Below are 16,125 nucleotides of genomic sequence, written 5' to 3' on the forward strand. Positions count from 1 at the left end.
TGGTGCAAAAGTATGCTAGAGACATCCATTGTTCACATACCCAAAGTTAAGACTAGCCTCCAAGGTAAATTCAATACAATGGATGTGATTTTCCACTTTGTTAAAACAGTTTTATATTGTTATAATTCAGTTAAAATCAAGGGAGTTCCACAGGCATAAAACTGGTGTTATGGAAAGCGAATCAGGTCTCTGTGTGTCTATTTTGTTTCCAACAACCTCTGAAAGCACATTGTGCTGCAGCTGCAGAGAGATTTTCAACCCAAGGAAAACTCAAAACTGGACTCTACCTTGTCCTACTGTAGATGAGGCTAAAGAATATTATCGCTAGATTCCCAGTGTACTAAACCTCATTACAAAGCACCTATGTCTGTTCAACATGGGTTTAAACTGCAATTTTGTCTGCACTGGAATCCAAAATAAAGTATTATAATTTTGTTATCACTAAATGGAATTGGCTTGACATATTAAGTCATAAACTTGCTGTATGCTCTACAGTTGGGGGTTTTTCATGCAGGTCCCCAATCCCACCACTGCCACCATGTCAAGGTTCCTTCCCCACTCTGAAGTCTAGGGTACAGATGTGGGGACCTGCATGAAAACCCCCCTAAGCTTATTTTTACCAGCTTAGGTTAAAACTTCCCCAAGGTACAAACTATTTTACCTTTTGTCCCTGGACTTTATTGCTGCCACCGCCAAGCGTCTAACAAATATAACAGGGAAAGAGCTGACTTGGAAACGTCTTTCCCCTCAAAATCCCCCCAAGCCCTACACCCCCTTTCCTGCGGAAGGCTTGATAAAAATCCTCACCAATTTGCATAGGTGAACACAGACTCAAACCCTTGGATTTTAAGAACAATGAAAAAGCAATCAGGTTCTTAAAAGAAGAATTTTAATTAAAGAAAAAGTAAAAGAATCACCTCAGTAAAATCAGGATGGTAAATACCTTACAAGGTAATCAGATTCAAAACATAGAGAATCCCTCTAGGCAAAACCTTAAGTTACAAAAAGACACAAAAACAGGAATATACATTCCATTCAGCACAATTTATTTTATCAGCCATTTAAACAAAACAGAATCTAACACATATCTAACTAGATTGCTTATTAACCCTTTACAGGAGTTCTGATCTGCATTCCTGCTCTGGTCCTGGCAAAAGACAACACAGAGAGAACCCTTTGCCCCCCCCCCCAGCTTTGAAAGTATCTTGTCTCCTCATTGGTCATTTTGGTCAGGTGCCAGCGAGGTTATCTTAGCTTCTTAACCCTTTACAGGTGAAAGGGTTTTTCCTTTGGCCAGGAGGGATTTAAAGGTGTTTACCCTTCCCTTTATATTTATGACACGCCCCAATATGGCTGACCAACTACCGTATACCTGTCATACATAAACTCTTTATACAATGCTGCAATACAAACCAGTTATGTCTGGGTGTATTATGATGAACGTCACAGGGTGTATCGCTTATTCTTGTACATGTTTACAGAGACTATCAGTACCCATTAGACAAGTTTGATATTCAGTTGCCAATTAGTCAAGTATACAGTTTTGAGAGTTAAAATCAACACTGAAAAGAATGGCCTAAGGGTCATGTCATGTAAACTCAAGGAGAATTAGGCAAATGATAAATATGGGTGAAAAATCTGCAACTTTCTTATTCACATGAAAGTTCTAATAGAACTAATTTCATACATTTGGCTTACTCACTTGAGTGAAAGTTGCAGGATCAATCCCAATACCAGCAATCATTCCAGCCTCAAACACTGTATATAATACTAGATTTTCACTGAAAACTGAAGAGTATGTGTAGGATAGCAATAGCTGCATTTGGAAACTAGAAAAATGTGAACAATTCTGTAATTCATGTCAGAGTATATGCACCTATACAGTTAGCATATACATCTCACAGAAAACAATTAATATGTGCACTTTTAATATAGTCTGGTAAATATGTAATTGTATTGCCACTCACTCTGTTTTGCTGCTGATTTAGATAAAGAATGCCTACATACATGTTCTGAGACATAATAGGAGTTAATGGGACAGGTCTGTTAACATGTAGAAAGCATAGGGTCTGTAACATTATTTAGGTCTGTGAGTGGTTTTGATTAACCAAACTGTTTATACACGCTAAACATGAACGGATGAGAAAAAGCTGCAGCAGCAGTGAGAAAGAAACTTCCTAAATAAAAATGACAGATTATATCCCTTTCACTAACAGCAAGTTGACGTAAAATGAATACTATTCTGGGATTCTTTTCCAACAGTTGTCTGTGTCTGAGTTTCAAACACATTTGTATGCTGCTCTTTGTTAACAGCAGTAAATACCTCATGGTTGCCAGGAATACCTTATTTTGCATTGATTCTGCCTAGTTTTAGCACTGCACATTCCTTCTGTGGATAAAGGAAGTTAGAAATATTGCAAATGACAGTTTGTGGAGATCCTGCTCTCTGACCTTTATCTGCATTTAACAACAGCTTAAATTCCACATTTTGTTCAGCATAGTAATCACACAAAAGTCTTCTAAATAGGCCCCTAGAAGCTGCTATTCAATATCTGAGAGTTGCTCCTATTGTAGGAGCATTTTCTCCCACATTTGGTTGGTTTAGGAGAAAAGTATTACTACATTTTTAGGTTTAGTCTATAGATTTTTTTCCCTTTTAAAACTTTTAATGAGGGGTAGAAATGGTAATAGTCTGTTGTGTATTTTCTTTCTATGGCTTTCTGCCAACTATAGATAAGTCAACAGTCAAAACACTAACAAGTTTTTCTGTTAATAATAAGGATAATTTGAGAAGTAGCTTGAAAAATGTGAGTGTTTCTGTAACATTGAAGTAAATCTCTTATCTGTCCAACAAACATTTATATAGAAAGCAGCTATTTCTAGCTATGTTAATGTCTTATTTATATAGCTTGTATCCATACCCTTCCTTTAATATATCTGGAAGTAATACATTTGTTAATAATGTTAAGCACTGAACACGTTTAATAAGCAGATAAAATGAGCTAAATAAGGAGACTATCAAAATTTTATTATACAATTAGTTTTTTTCCTTATTAAACTAGTGTTATGTATGAGTTATACTGACTATTTAGATTGTGTAGAAAGAGATTCAGAGATTCAGTGAGGAATTTTGAGAGATATGTAAATAATTTTACATTATGTAAATGGAAATATTGTAATATGTAGTTTGATATATGAAAATATAAACAATGCTGAAAATATTAGGTAATTCTAGACAGCAAAACAATTAAAGAAAATTTGATATTTTGAATTATTTTTTGTAATTTGGAAATCAAGTTTTAAATCTAAAATAAAGAAATACATGAAACAAAAGAACCTATCAATTCATTTTTCATAAATGGAAAGGACTGACTCTCCATGGGAAAAGGTTCTTAGCATAATCCTGGAGACCACTGGGTAAATTACTTCAAAATGGATGCACAATAAGGGAAGGAGTGATCTCAGTAATCACTGTCCTCAAAGAGCTGGGGTGAAAATCGAGGACAGATTTTCTTCCATGGGGCACAGCCCTACCAGTTTCCTGGAGCACCAAGACATCAGAAGTACTACTGCCCCCCCTTCACTGTCTACATCTGTTCAATGTAGACAAGAGGGATGGTCTATTGTGACTATTGGGCCTACAAAGTGTACATCTATTGTGAGCTCAAATGTATAGTGTATATAAAAATTCATTAGATGTTACAATAACCATGAAAAATAGGTCAAATAATTTACGACACTGAATGTTTAACAAGTGCAAGAGAAGCAGGCAAAGAAGCTGGATGAGTCTAAACCAAAAAGGCCATGTTGATATACAACAAGTACTGTTGGAGTTATGCTTGGTGAAAACAGATTATATGGAACCAGAAGTTAATAGACTAAAATTAATGTGACAGATATTAGGCCTAGTTGGTGAACAAAATAGTGAGGGGGATGAACTATGGCACCCACTTTTTCCCTTTTGGGGTTTCCTAAAAAGAGACTTTGAAAAATAATCAGTTCAGTTCAGCTCTCCCTCTCATCCCACCTTACATCCCCCCAGCTCATCCCCCAACCTACCAACACTGCAACGCATCTTGACTTATCTAAAAGACTTTCTTCCTGAGAGGAAGGCTCTCTGGCCTTGCTCTTGTTTAAGGAACTTTGTTTTCATCTGTGAGTGCTGAAAATCATCACACTATCATGACATCCAGTCCTCAGTTCAGCAATGGGGATATCTAATTAGCAGCACCACAAAGGCATGTATTTCCTTCCCTTGTTGTGTTATTTTCTGCCCCAGTGTTTCTTTCCTCCTGTTCTATCTCACTCTCTTGTCTTTTCATTGACATTTCCTCAGACACCTTAAAAACATTAAAGTCAAGATTCCTGATGTGTGGCTCCTGGTTTAGCTGTATCTTTCTCCACCAAGCATCTATACTATCTCATTGAGAGACACCACTGCATCCTCCTAAGAAGCTATCTGATCTGGAAATTATCTGAAGTTATTACCCCCTTTTGGCACTCTCTGAAAGAAACAAACAGAACCATTAAAAGGCCAGGTGCTAGTCTGTCATCCCTTCTGATCAATATATGCATGGGACCATTAGCGGAATGTGAAGAGATGACTTCCCCAGTGTTTTAAAAGACAGTCTACATGCTGTGTGGAGTCACATTTCATTCCCATCCTGTGATCTGGTTTTATTAACAAAGAGATAACATAGTTCATCTCAAGCCATCTCCCTATGCTTGGCTGCATCTAGGATCCTTATCTCAGGACACCTAGACCAGAATCTAGAGCTTCTTTGCTTCAAATTCTAGCTCCCTCATATAAAATCTCCCAGCAGGATCAATATCTTCAAGGACAAATCTACTGGAGTATTTCCCATTCCTCTTTAAAAGGGCTAGTGAGGCAACATGGACTCCAATATGCAGAAAAAATACAGCTTTATAGCATTAGCTTTTCTGACCAGCTGGTGTAATTGAGTGACTCGGATAGTATCTAATAGCTTTGGAGAAGTGTACGCAGGCTAACACTCACTGAATGGGTATACCTGCTGTTTGTTACACAGGCTTGCAACCTAAGGGTTTTTGTTGGAAATTCAAGTAGCAGTGTTTCCCAATAATGCTTTTTATTGTTTCCTCTTTGCAAAAAGGTTGTGACCTTTCATTTTAGATACAGACCTTCGTAGGGTCGTCCATGCCATTTTCATCTTAAAGTTGGATTATTGTAATGTGCTGTACAAGAGGCTACATCTTCAAACAATCCAGAAATTAGCTATTGCAGATTGTGACTGCCCATTTATTAATCAGTACTGCATTACTCCTGTACACTGGCTACTGACTGATTTATAGGTGGATTATAAGGCATTGGTTCTAACCTGTAAATCCTTAAGTGAAATTGACTATAGCTACCTGTGTCATTGCTGCTCTCCTTACATGATTCTGTAGCAGTTGTGAACAGCCAAGACCCAAAGCAGTAGTTGTTCTTGATGTGGGGCCCTTGACTCTGGAATTCACTTTCCCACACAGTTTGCTTGAGTCCAGATTTGAGGACCTTCAGAGTATGCTGCAAGACTTTACCCAGATTTTACTGGGGAGGGAGTGGGTGCTGAAATGTATTTTAGAACTGATATCTAAGATTGTTCTTTGGTGGCATGGAGACAATTTGTACGTTATTTACTTATTATTTTAAGTTTTGCACATACACTGAACAATTTGTGGTTGGCAGATTTTAAAAAATGGCCTAAATAATTTGTCACCCCAATACTAACAAAGACCCAACATTTCAGCCCACTGGGATTTTTCCTTTCCATCAGTCATAATCATATGCAGTTCTCTCAGAATAAATGGTGATGAACAAACATGGCAATACCATTGGATAACGTGAATACTCTAAAACTGCCCTCCTTGCAGAATTCTAAGTATTTCTTTATTGGAAATAGTGTAAGACTGCCTCATGTGTACTTCGCAGTGTGGTAGTACTGGAAAAACTGCAAGAATGGCAGGCCTCAGTTTTTACTATCCAGTTATGCTGAGCTTGCAATTTACACAGAGGCAATAATCTACATGCTTTGGTCCACTCTGCTTCCTTTGCATGGTTCAAGAGGCGTAAAGGTAGATGAACCTTCAAGATCACTCCAGGTGGAAATACTCCCAGTATAAGGGATTCCCAGCAGATATAGAGCCAGCGGAGCCGTCTACATTTTCACCCTGCAGCTCTTGCTATAGTGGATGTCGGAGGCAAGGAGAGGCCTGCCAGTTGAGGTGGAGTGGTTGGAGTGGAAAGCACTTCAAAAGATCAAAGACAGCCAGTGCAGTTTGGAACAGCCACAAGCACTCTAAATTGTGCAGAGAATAAGAGAGTTGTAACCAGTTCCTTGATAATCTCTCCTTTCTCTGCTGCACCCAGTATAAAATGGACACAGAAGAGAATCTGGTCAATTGTCTAGTGAGCGCAGAGCTGGGATACAAGAATCACTGAGTTGAAGTTCCAGTTGTGACACTCCTCCGTGGCCTGGGACATCTCTCTCTGGCTCAGTTTTCCATTTGTACAATGGGACAATAATACTTTTCATGAAACCTCTACAAAGCCAAAAGGAGTTGAAGAGTGTGCAAATTAGTGCAGAATTTGTCCCTAATGCATTAAAATGAGCAACGTTCTTCATATAATCACAAAGGCCTAGATTTTTAAGATATTTTGGCATTGCTGTGCTCAGCATTGAGATGCCTAACTCATTTACTGTAAATGGGATTTAAGCTTCTAAATGCCAATATCCCTTTTGAAAATGAGATTTAGGAGCTACAATGCTGAGCACAGCAACTATTAAAAACCTTTAAAACTCTGGGACAAAGGGACCAGCTACAACTGTGGGAGAACAAGATATTTGCATTTCCTACATTTTTAATTTAAATAACAATTTACATTAATCTGGCTATGTCTGCATTGCACAGGGCAACATAACAAGTGGCCCATAAACTGGTTAAATGATTTGCCCAATGACATAAAATTAATTTATGACACAGTTAAGACGAGAAGTCATGAGTGGCTTCCTAGTCCTGTGTCCAATCTACTAGACCATGCTGCCTCCCTTAATGTTGGATTTCTTAGGTGCTTTATGTGCAAAAAGGAAGGAAACACTCAGTTCTTTTCATTTTTAAAAACAGTCTACTTTAAAAAGTTTACTTTAACTTTTTCTTATTTGGGCTTCTAGTAAGGGGCATTTATCTTTTGAACGGTAGGGGGAAAGAGGTATGGGGAGATATGATTTGTATCAGTTGCTGGAAACAGCTGTTTATTGTAATTTAGCACTATGTGTCAAGATATCTAGATGATAGACAAACTATAAATGAAGGAAATAAAAAATAAAGCATTAATTTTCCTGCAGAGCTGTCAGTATTTCAATTACAGAAAAAACACAATAACTCTCTCTGTTTGTGCTACTTACAATTTGGGAGCCTCACTCCTCCCACTTCCTCATCTCTTTAGCACCCAAATTCTCAACCTTTAACTACAAATACAATAACAATAATTACCCTGTCACTGGACACTATGCCAACATGCTGATGAGAATGGGAAGGGAGAACTACTCTCCACTTCTTTACATAATGCTGTAAATTGCAGGGCCTGAATGGACTTTGCTAAAAATCTTAGTACGCTATTGAGCAAGTCCAGAAATTATTTGTTTACAAATGTATAACTATAGGTATTTTTTTCATATGTAACTAAGAGACTTCCTCCTCATGGATATCAAGTTAAAATGTTTTTGTGCAGTTGTTTTTGATCCATCTAACTTAGACATAACAAAGTTGAATAGATTTTTTAGGCTTCCAACAATAGAACAATAACTTCCTGACTGAAAGCAAACAGGGACATTTTCAGTTCCAAAGGAGAACTTTTCACTGCTCATGTGAGTATTAGCTAATAGAACTTGACTGCCACATGGGCCTTTCTTCACCTGCAGCTGAGATCACTGCCTCCTTATTGAGGATATTACAAGCAAAAGGAGGTTTCGTAGAGGACACTGCTGTAACAGCACTGCTCCCTAATCTGCTCTCCAAATATGTCTGGAAGCACTGTCATCCCTATTGAGGATATCAACAGGGCAGGATGCTTTAAACAAAGCACTGCTATGTGAACAAGCCTGTATTTCCTTTTTGATGCTTATAATTTTCAGCTGTTAGCTTTATTTGTATAAAATGCCTATCTTATAATCTTAACTATTTTGTCCTATTTAAAGATGTTCTATAATTTGTAGATTTAACATTTATTTGATACAGTTATCTATGAAAGGTATTTTTAAGGAAGGATCAAGGTTTCCTATTTTTTAATGTAACATTATTGGAGTTCCAGGGATTTTTTGTTTTTAATATTTGTGTGTTGTGTAACTTCATCTGTGTTTTTTATATTTACTTTGGCATTGCAAGAGAGACTTGTTATCTTGGCAAAAATGAGTCAGAGAGAATACAGGTCATCTGAGAAGATAAAGCAACAGAAGCAACTTGATCAATATATTAAATTGAAAATTAGCAGTGAAGATAAAGATTCCTCAGTGACTAATTTATTGTCAGAGGCTGTGGTCCGCACCACATGCAGATCTAGCCTGCATACAGGTTTAGGCTCTGTGTCTTCTCAGAAAGTGGACATAACATGAAGGACTTTACAACCAGCTTTTTAAAATGATGAATAAAAAACTAGCAGTTGTATTCCCAAGAATTAAAAAACCTGGAAATACTAATAGAACCACTGAAAAGGGATCAATTATCCTATTAAAGAACAGGACCAAATTAAGATGTATTTGAATAGCTCTAAAATATTAGCAGGCACATTAAGATAATACTTTATTACATCATAGGTTGGGGTCTCTGGAGAATATGTCAAGACTCTCCAACCATCATATTTTAGGATTAGAAAAAGAAACAGAGGGTTATGATCCTTCTGTTCCTTTACCTGAAGAATTATTGGGGGAGTAGTTTAATCCACTATTAAGTATACAACGTGCTTTTGAATGACTTCCTCTTCCATGCACACTTGTGAAGCAAAAAGGGCACTGGGAACAAAAGGACATTTTCTGGTTGCTTTTAACATGTAGCAGATTGAAATGAACATTTATATTGTCTTAAAAAGAAGATTAGTTATCAAGAAACACACAGAGTTATAATGTTTTCAGATAGTGAAAAAGAAACAAGTCATAAGCAGAACACATTTATAAAATAGACACACACATTGCAATATTTTATCCTACGAGACTGAGATACTTCTGGGACTAACCAAAATCACTTTGATTTTGATAAGGTTTGAAAGGTTTTTGTTTCAAAGCATCCTATATCAATTTTAGTTGAGGGAAAATCTTTGGAAGCAGTAACTTTGATCTTACTAAAAATCCTTATTTTCCTGAATCTTCAGCAGCAAAATCCTAGATATAAAATAAAGTTTGGACATATGTATTTAAGAAATGGAAAATTTTTCCCATTGGAATTATGTAACATTATGTAACATGCCTTACTAACAGCACCATAATAGTTTATTTAACTATTAACAGATGTGCTGTAAATTATTTTGTCTTTGTGATTGCTCTAATTTTGTTAGTATTATTACTAGTGACAGTAAATAAGATTATTTTATAGCATTTGTTTTTTTAAAAATTGATAAAATGAAGAGAGGAATACAAAAGTCACATGTAACCTTAGCATTCATACACCAAACAACAATACAAGGGATGATTTCAGACTCCACTAATCTATGACTCAGCAAGATTTGGGGCATCCCCCAAATCTTCAGCCTGCTACTTCTCTGCACCCCCTCTTCTGCTGTCACACACACAGAGCTGGCAGTGTGTGTTCTGCACAATAGCTGAATCAGTCAAATATTGAAAGACTGAAGGAGTAGCATTATGGACCTAAGATGCGTCCCCTTATCAGTAGGCTACGTTGTCTCCTGCTCATTAAGGTCCTGTTCCTACATGTGCTTAACTTTACAAACGTGAATTGTGCCAACAAAGTCAATGGGCCTACTCATGTATAAAGTTAAGTATGTGCATAATTGTTTTCAGGATTGGGTCTAAATTGCTAATGTTACTCACTGAAACCGGTTTCAGAGTGGTAGCCATGTTAATCTGTATCAGCAAAAACAACGAGGAGTCCTTGTGGCACCTTACAGACTAACAAATTTATTTGGGCATAAGCTTTTGTGGGCTAGAACCCACTTCATTTGATGCATGGAGTGAAAAATACAGGAGCAGGTATAAATACATGAAAAGATGGGAGTTGCCTTACCAAGTGTGAGTTCAGTCTAACGAGACAATTCAAGGGAGGAGTAACAGTAGGGGGAAATTAGTATGGAGGAAATTAGGTTTACACACCACACAACAAAAACACCAACTCAGGAACCAAACCCTGCAACAAACCCCGGTGCCAACTCTGTCCACATATCTATTTAAGGGACACCGTCATAGGATCTAACCACATCAGCCACACCATCAGGGGTTCGTTCACCTGCACATCTACCAATGTGATATATGCCACCATGTGCCAGCAATGCCTCTCTGCAATGTACATTGGCCAAACCGGACAGTCTTTATGCAAAAGAATAAATGGACACAAATCTGACATCAGGAATTATAATATTCAAAAACGAGTAGAACACTTCAATCTCCCCGATCACTCAATAACAGACCTAAAAATGGCAATTCTTCAACAAAAAAACTTCAAAAACAGACTCCAACGTGAAACTGCAGAACTGGAATTAATTTGCAAACCGGACACTATCAAATTAGGCCTGAATAAAGACTGGGGGTAGTTGGGTCATTATAAAACCTAAACCTAATTTCCCCCTACTGTTACTCACATCTTCTTGTCGACTGTTTGAAATGGGCCATTCTCATTATCACTACAAAAGTTATTTTTCCTCAGTTGGTATCCTACTGTTAATTGAATTGTCTTGTTAGACTGACCTCACACGTGGTACGGCAACTTCCATCTTTGCACATATTTATACCTGCTCCTGTATTTTCCACTCCATGCATCTGATGAAGTGGGTTCTAGCCAACAAAAGCTTATGCCCAAATACATGTTAGTCTCTAAGGTGCCACAAGAATGCCTCATTGTTTTTACTGCAACCAGAAGTTCCAGAATTAAATCCTACCTTAAATGATCTAAAAGTATTTAAAATATTTAATAAGCATCTAAATTTCATTTGGATGAACAAACAATCCAAACTGCAGAAAAAGGAGGGAGCTCAGTGCCCTCTACCCAAAACATATTCACAGCTTGTCCTGGAGATGTGACAGACAGAAGCACTTTGGAAATTGGCTCCACCAGATGTTTATCAGAAGTGAATTTGTATTATTACTATTAATTGGGTTTATTGCAGTAGTGCCTACAGACCAACCAAGATGGGAACCCTATTGTGCCAGGCATTGTACAAACAAAGAGTAGTAGACAGTCTCTGCCCTGAAGAGTTTACAGACTAAATAGACACAACAGACACAGGGTGGGGGAATGGCTATAACGCACTAAGCTGAGTGAACAATGTGATGGCAGTAAATGTTATGTTAGTTCCTTTTTCTGTGGGTGTGGGATTAATTAGGAGGGGGTCAGCTAATTGGAAAGAAAAGGGAATGGAAACGGATCACGGAAGGAAAGGGGAGCAAAGGAAACAGGACAAGGGAGAAGAGGGCAAGAGGGCAGGTGTGGAGTAATGCTGAGGTTAAGAGACAGAAAGGGACATGTTTGGTGCAAAAGGCCAATCAGCACAGGTCAGCGAAAATGATAGAATCATAGAAATATAGGGCTGGGAGGAACTTTAAGAGGTCATCTAGTCCATCTGCCAGTGCTGAGGCAGGACCTGGTATACCTAGACCAGTGGTCACCAACCGGTAGATTGTAATCGACTGGTCGATTGTGGAGCCTCTTTCAGTTGATCTCAGTCACAGGCTAGAGTCACCAAGCCTCCTGCAGCCAAACCGGGAGATCGGCTGCTACCAGTCTGGTGGCGCAGGAGGGCTAAGGCAGACTCCCTGCCTGCCCTGGCCCCGTATTGCTCCCAGAAGTGGCCTGCATGTCTGGTAGCGGCTCCTGGGGGGGGAGGGGCAAGGGGTCTCCATGCGCTCCCCTCGCCTGAAGGCACCACCCCGGCAACTCCCATTGGCTGGGAATGAGCGGGCCAGGGCATCACAGAAGGGGTGGCGCAGAGATGTGGCCTCAGGGCAGTGGTGGGGCAACAGTGATTGGGTTTGTGTAATTACTGTTATTTCTACATTTTCTTTGAGGTAGATCCTGGGTTGCACTTAAATTCAAAAAGTGATCTTGTGCTTAAAAAGGTGACTTAGACCATCCTTGACAGGTGTTTATCTAATCTGGTTTTAAAAACCTCTAATTACAAGGATTCCACAAACTCACTTAGGAGCCTAGTCCAGTACTTACCTGTTGCTATAGCTGGGAAAATTTTCCCCAATATCTAATCTAAATTTTCCTTGCTGCAGATAAAGCTGATTACTTCTTGTCCTACCTTCAGTGCTCATGGAGAACAACTTATCACCATCCTTTCTATAACAACTTTTACATATCTGAAGACTGTTTTCAGATCCCCCATCAGTCTTTTTTCTTAAGACTAAACATACCCAGTTTCTTTAATTGTTCCCCATAGGTCAGGTTTTCTAAACCTTTTATCATTTTTATTGCTGTCCTCTTGACTCTCTCCAATTTGTCCATACCTTTCTTAAAGTCTGGCACTCAAAACTGGACACAATATTCCAGCTATGGCCTCACCTTAGTATAGTGGAACAATTACCTCCCATGCCTTGGAGATGACACTCATGTTAATATATCCCAGAATGATATTAGCCTTTTTGCATCTGCATCACATTGTTGACTCATATTCAATTTGTGATTCATTATAACCCCCAGATCCTTTCTCCAGTACTACTGCATAGCCACTTACTATGCAGTACTACTGCATAGCCCTGTCTTGCCTTTGTGCTTTTCATTTTCCTTTCTATATGGAGTACTTTGCATTTTATTTTGTCCATTTCAGACCAATTCCCCAATTTATCAAGGTCATTTGGGGGGGGAGGGATAGCTCAGTGGTTTGAGCATTGGCCTGCTAAACCCAGCGTTGTGAGTTCAATCCCTGAGGGGGCCATTTAGGGATCTGGGGCAAAAATTGGGGATTGGTCCTGCTTTGAGCAGGGGGTTGGACTAGATGACCTCTTGAGGTCCCTTCCAACCTTGATAATCTATGATTTTAAATTCTAAAAGCATCCTCCAAAGTGTTTGCAACCGCCTTCCCATGTGGTGTCATCCACAAATTTTATATGCATACTCTTTTATACTTGTTCACTCCATTATTCAAATAATTAATTAAAATAGAGATTAGTAGCAGACCCAGGCCTGACCTCTGTGGGACCTCCAGGAGAAACATCCTCCCAGTTTGACAATGAACCATTGATAACTACTCTAAGTATGGTTTTTCAACCAGTTGTGTATCCACCTTATAATACTTTCAGATAGACCACATTTCCCTAGTTTGCTTGGAAGAATGTCATGTGGGACTGTGCCAAAAACCTTATTAAAATCAAGATATCACAACTACTGCTTCCCTCCATCCATTAGGCCAGTAACCCTGTCAAAGAAAGAAATAAGGTTGGTCTGGCATGATTTGTTCTTGAGAAGTAAGTGTTGGCTATTACTTACCACCCTGTTGTCCTCTAGGTGCTTATAAATGGGTTATTTAATAATTTTTTCCAGGTATCAGAGTTAGGCTGACTGGTCTATAATTTTCCAGGTCTGTTTTGTTCCCCTTTTTAAAGATCGATATTATGTTTGCTCTTCTCCAGTCATCTGGGACTCACCCACCCTTCATGAATTCTCAAAGATAATTGCTAATGATTAAGGCTATGATTATGTCCCGGAAGTCCCAGAATCTGTGACTTCCATTGACCTCTGTGACATTTTCTGCCCTGGGGCTGTAGCCAGCCCACACAGCTGCCCAGCCATGGTGGGTGGCAGGTGGGACTCCCCACAGCTGCCCAGCCGCAGCTGCAGCCAGCGGACCCTGAAACTACCAGCCTCCCAGGGCGAGGGGACCCCACAACAGCCCAGCCCCAGGGTATGGGGACCCCGGAGCTCCCAGGCACTGCAGCAGTGAGGGATCTGGGAGCCCCAGTAGCAGTGGGTGCTGAACCCACCTACCCCTTTTGTCAGGGATATTTTCAGTGAAAGTTAGGGACAGGTCAGGGGCTGCCGTGAATTTTTGTTTATTGCCCGTGACCTGTCCATGACTTTTACTAAAAAATATCAGTGACAAAAACTTAGCCTTACTAATGATTCTGAGATTGCTTCGGTTAGTTCTTAAGTAGGCTGGGGTGTATTTCATCAGGCCCTGTCAACTTGAATTAATCTAAATTATCTAAATATTATTTTACCTGTTTTTTCCTTATTCTGGCCGGTGTTCCTTCCCCGTTGTTATTAATATTAATTGTATTAAGCATCTGGTCCCAATTAACCATTTTTGTGAAGACTGATGCAAAATGGTCTTAAATACCTCAGCCTTCTTGTTGTCATCTGTTATCTACTCCACTTCCCCACTAGACAGTTTACTTACACTTTTCTTCTTTCCCTTACTCCAAATGTATTTATAGAACTTCTTATTGCCTCTTATGTCCCTTTTTAGGTGTAACTCATTTTTTGCCTTAGCCTTTCTGATTTTGTCCCTACATGCTTGCAGTATTCTTTTGTAGTCATCCTTACCAATCTGTCCATATGTCCACATTTTTGTAGGATTCCTTTCTGATTTTCAGGTAATTAAAGATCTCTGATGAAGTCATATTAGCCTCTTACTATTCACATTGGAATAGTTTACTATTTTGCTGTTAATATTGTCTCTTTGAAAAACTGTCAGCTCGCCTTAATTCCTCTTTCCCTTAGATATTCTTCTCCATGGACCCTACCTACCAGTTCTCTGAGTTTGTTAAAGTCTGCTCTTTTGAAGTCCATTGTCCTTATTCTGTTACTCTCACTCCTTCCTTTCCTTAGACTCATAAAATCTACCATTTCATGATCACTTTCACCCAAATTGCCTTCAACCTTCAAATTCCTAACCAATTCCTTCCTGTTAGTCAGAATCAAGTCTAAAATGGCTGTTGCCCGGTTACTTCCTCCATCTTCTGAAACAAGAAGATGTCCCCAATACATTACAAGGACGTAATGGATATTTTATGTTTTGCCAAGTTACATTTCTAACAGATGTCTGAGTAGTCAAACTCTCCCATTACTACAGGTCTTGTGTTTTGGATATTTCTGTTATTTGTTCTAGAAGTGCCTCGTTCACCTCCCCCTCCTGATTTGGTGGTCTACTGTAGAGCCCTACCATGATGTCACCCTAGAATTTTTCCTCTTATCTTCACTCAGAAACTTTCAGCTGGTCTGTCTCTCACCTTCTTCTGGAACTCAGAACAAGTGAGTACATTCTTGATGTATAATGCAACACCTTCTCCCTTTTTTCCCTGCCTGTCCTTCCTGAACAAACTATAGCCCTCTATACCAGAGTTTTTCAACCTTTGGTCTGTGGACCCCTGGGAGTTCACATACTATGTCTAAGGGGTCCACAAAAGGGTGTCGTTACCATAGAACAGTGGTTTTGAACCTGTGATTCGTGGACTCCTGGGGATCTGCAGACTATGTCTAAGATTTTTAAAGGGGTCCACACCTCCATTTGAAATGTTTTAGGGGTTCACAAATGAAAAAAAGGTTGAAAACCACTGCTCTATACCAATATGAGATTTATCTCACCATGTCTCAATGTCAATTAAGTAATAATTTAGGTTTTGTACTAAGACCTTCAGCTCTTCCTCTTTGTTCCCTCTACTCCTTGCATTTGTGTTTAGACATTTAAGATGTTAAGCAAATTCCCCTCCTTGTTGCTCCTTTGACCCTTGAAGTCTTTCAACCATGATTTGAGGACTTCCATAGCTCAGACATAGGTCAGAGGTTTATTGCAGAAGTGGGTGGGTGAGATTCTGTGCCTGCATTGTGCAGGAGGTCAAACTAGATGATCATAATGGTCCCTTCTGACCTTACTATCTATGGATCTATGAATTGTACTTTACCATTTCCCCTCCAACTTCCAGCACTCTGTCAAGGTCACCTTTT

General features: G+C 39.1%; 1 long non-coding RNA gene across 4 annotated transcripts in view; it reads right to left on the reverse strand.

Annotated features, from left to right (window-relative positions):
* The window catches only part of LOC125645132 (uncharacterized), a 38,570-nt gene that overhangs the window by 17,275 nt on the left and 5,170 nt on the right, over window positions 1-16,125 (reverse strand). Inside the window, exon 3 of one of the 4 annotated variants that reach the window (XR_007359193.2) lies at window positions 873-6,561. The exons of the other annotated variants lie outside the window; for them this stretch is intronic. This is a non-coding gene — a long non-coding RNA (uncharacterized LOC125645132). Of the gene's footprint in view, window positions 1-872; window positions 6,562-16,125 lie in introns of those variants that run through there. 4 annotated transcript variants of the gene reach the window in all.

This window comes from Caretta caretta, chromosome 11 (genome assembly GCF_965140235.1).
Source record: "Caretta caretta isolate rCarCar2 chromosome 11, rCarCar1.hap1, whole genome shotgun sequence".
Classification (NCBI taxonomy): domain Eukaryota; kingdom Metazoa; phylum Chordata; order Testudines; family Cheloniidae; genus Caretta; species Caretta caretta.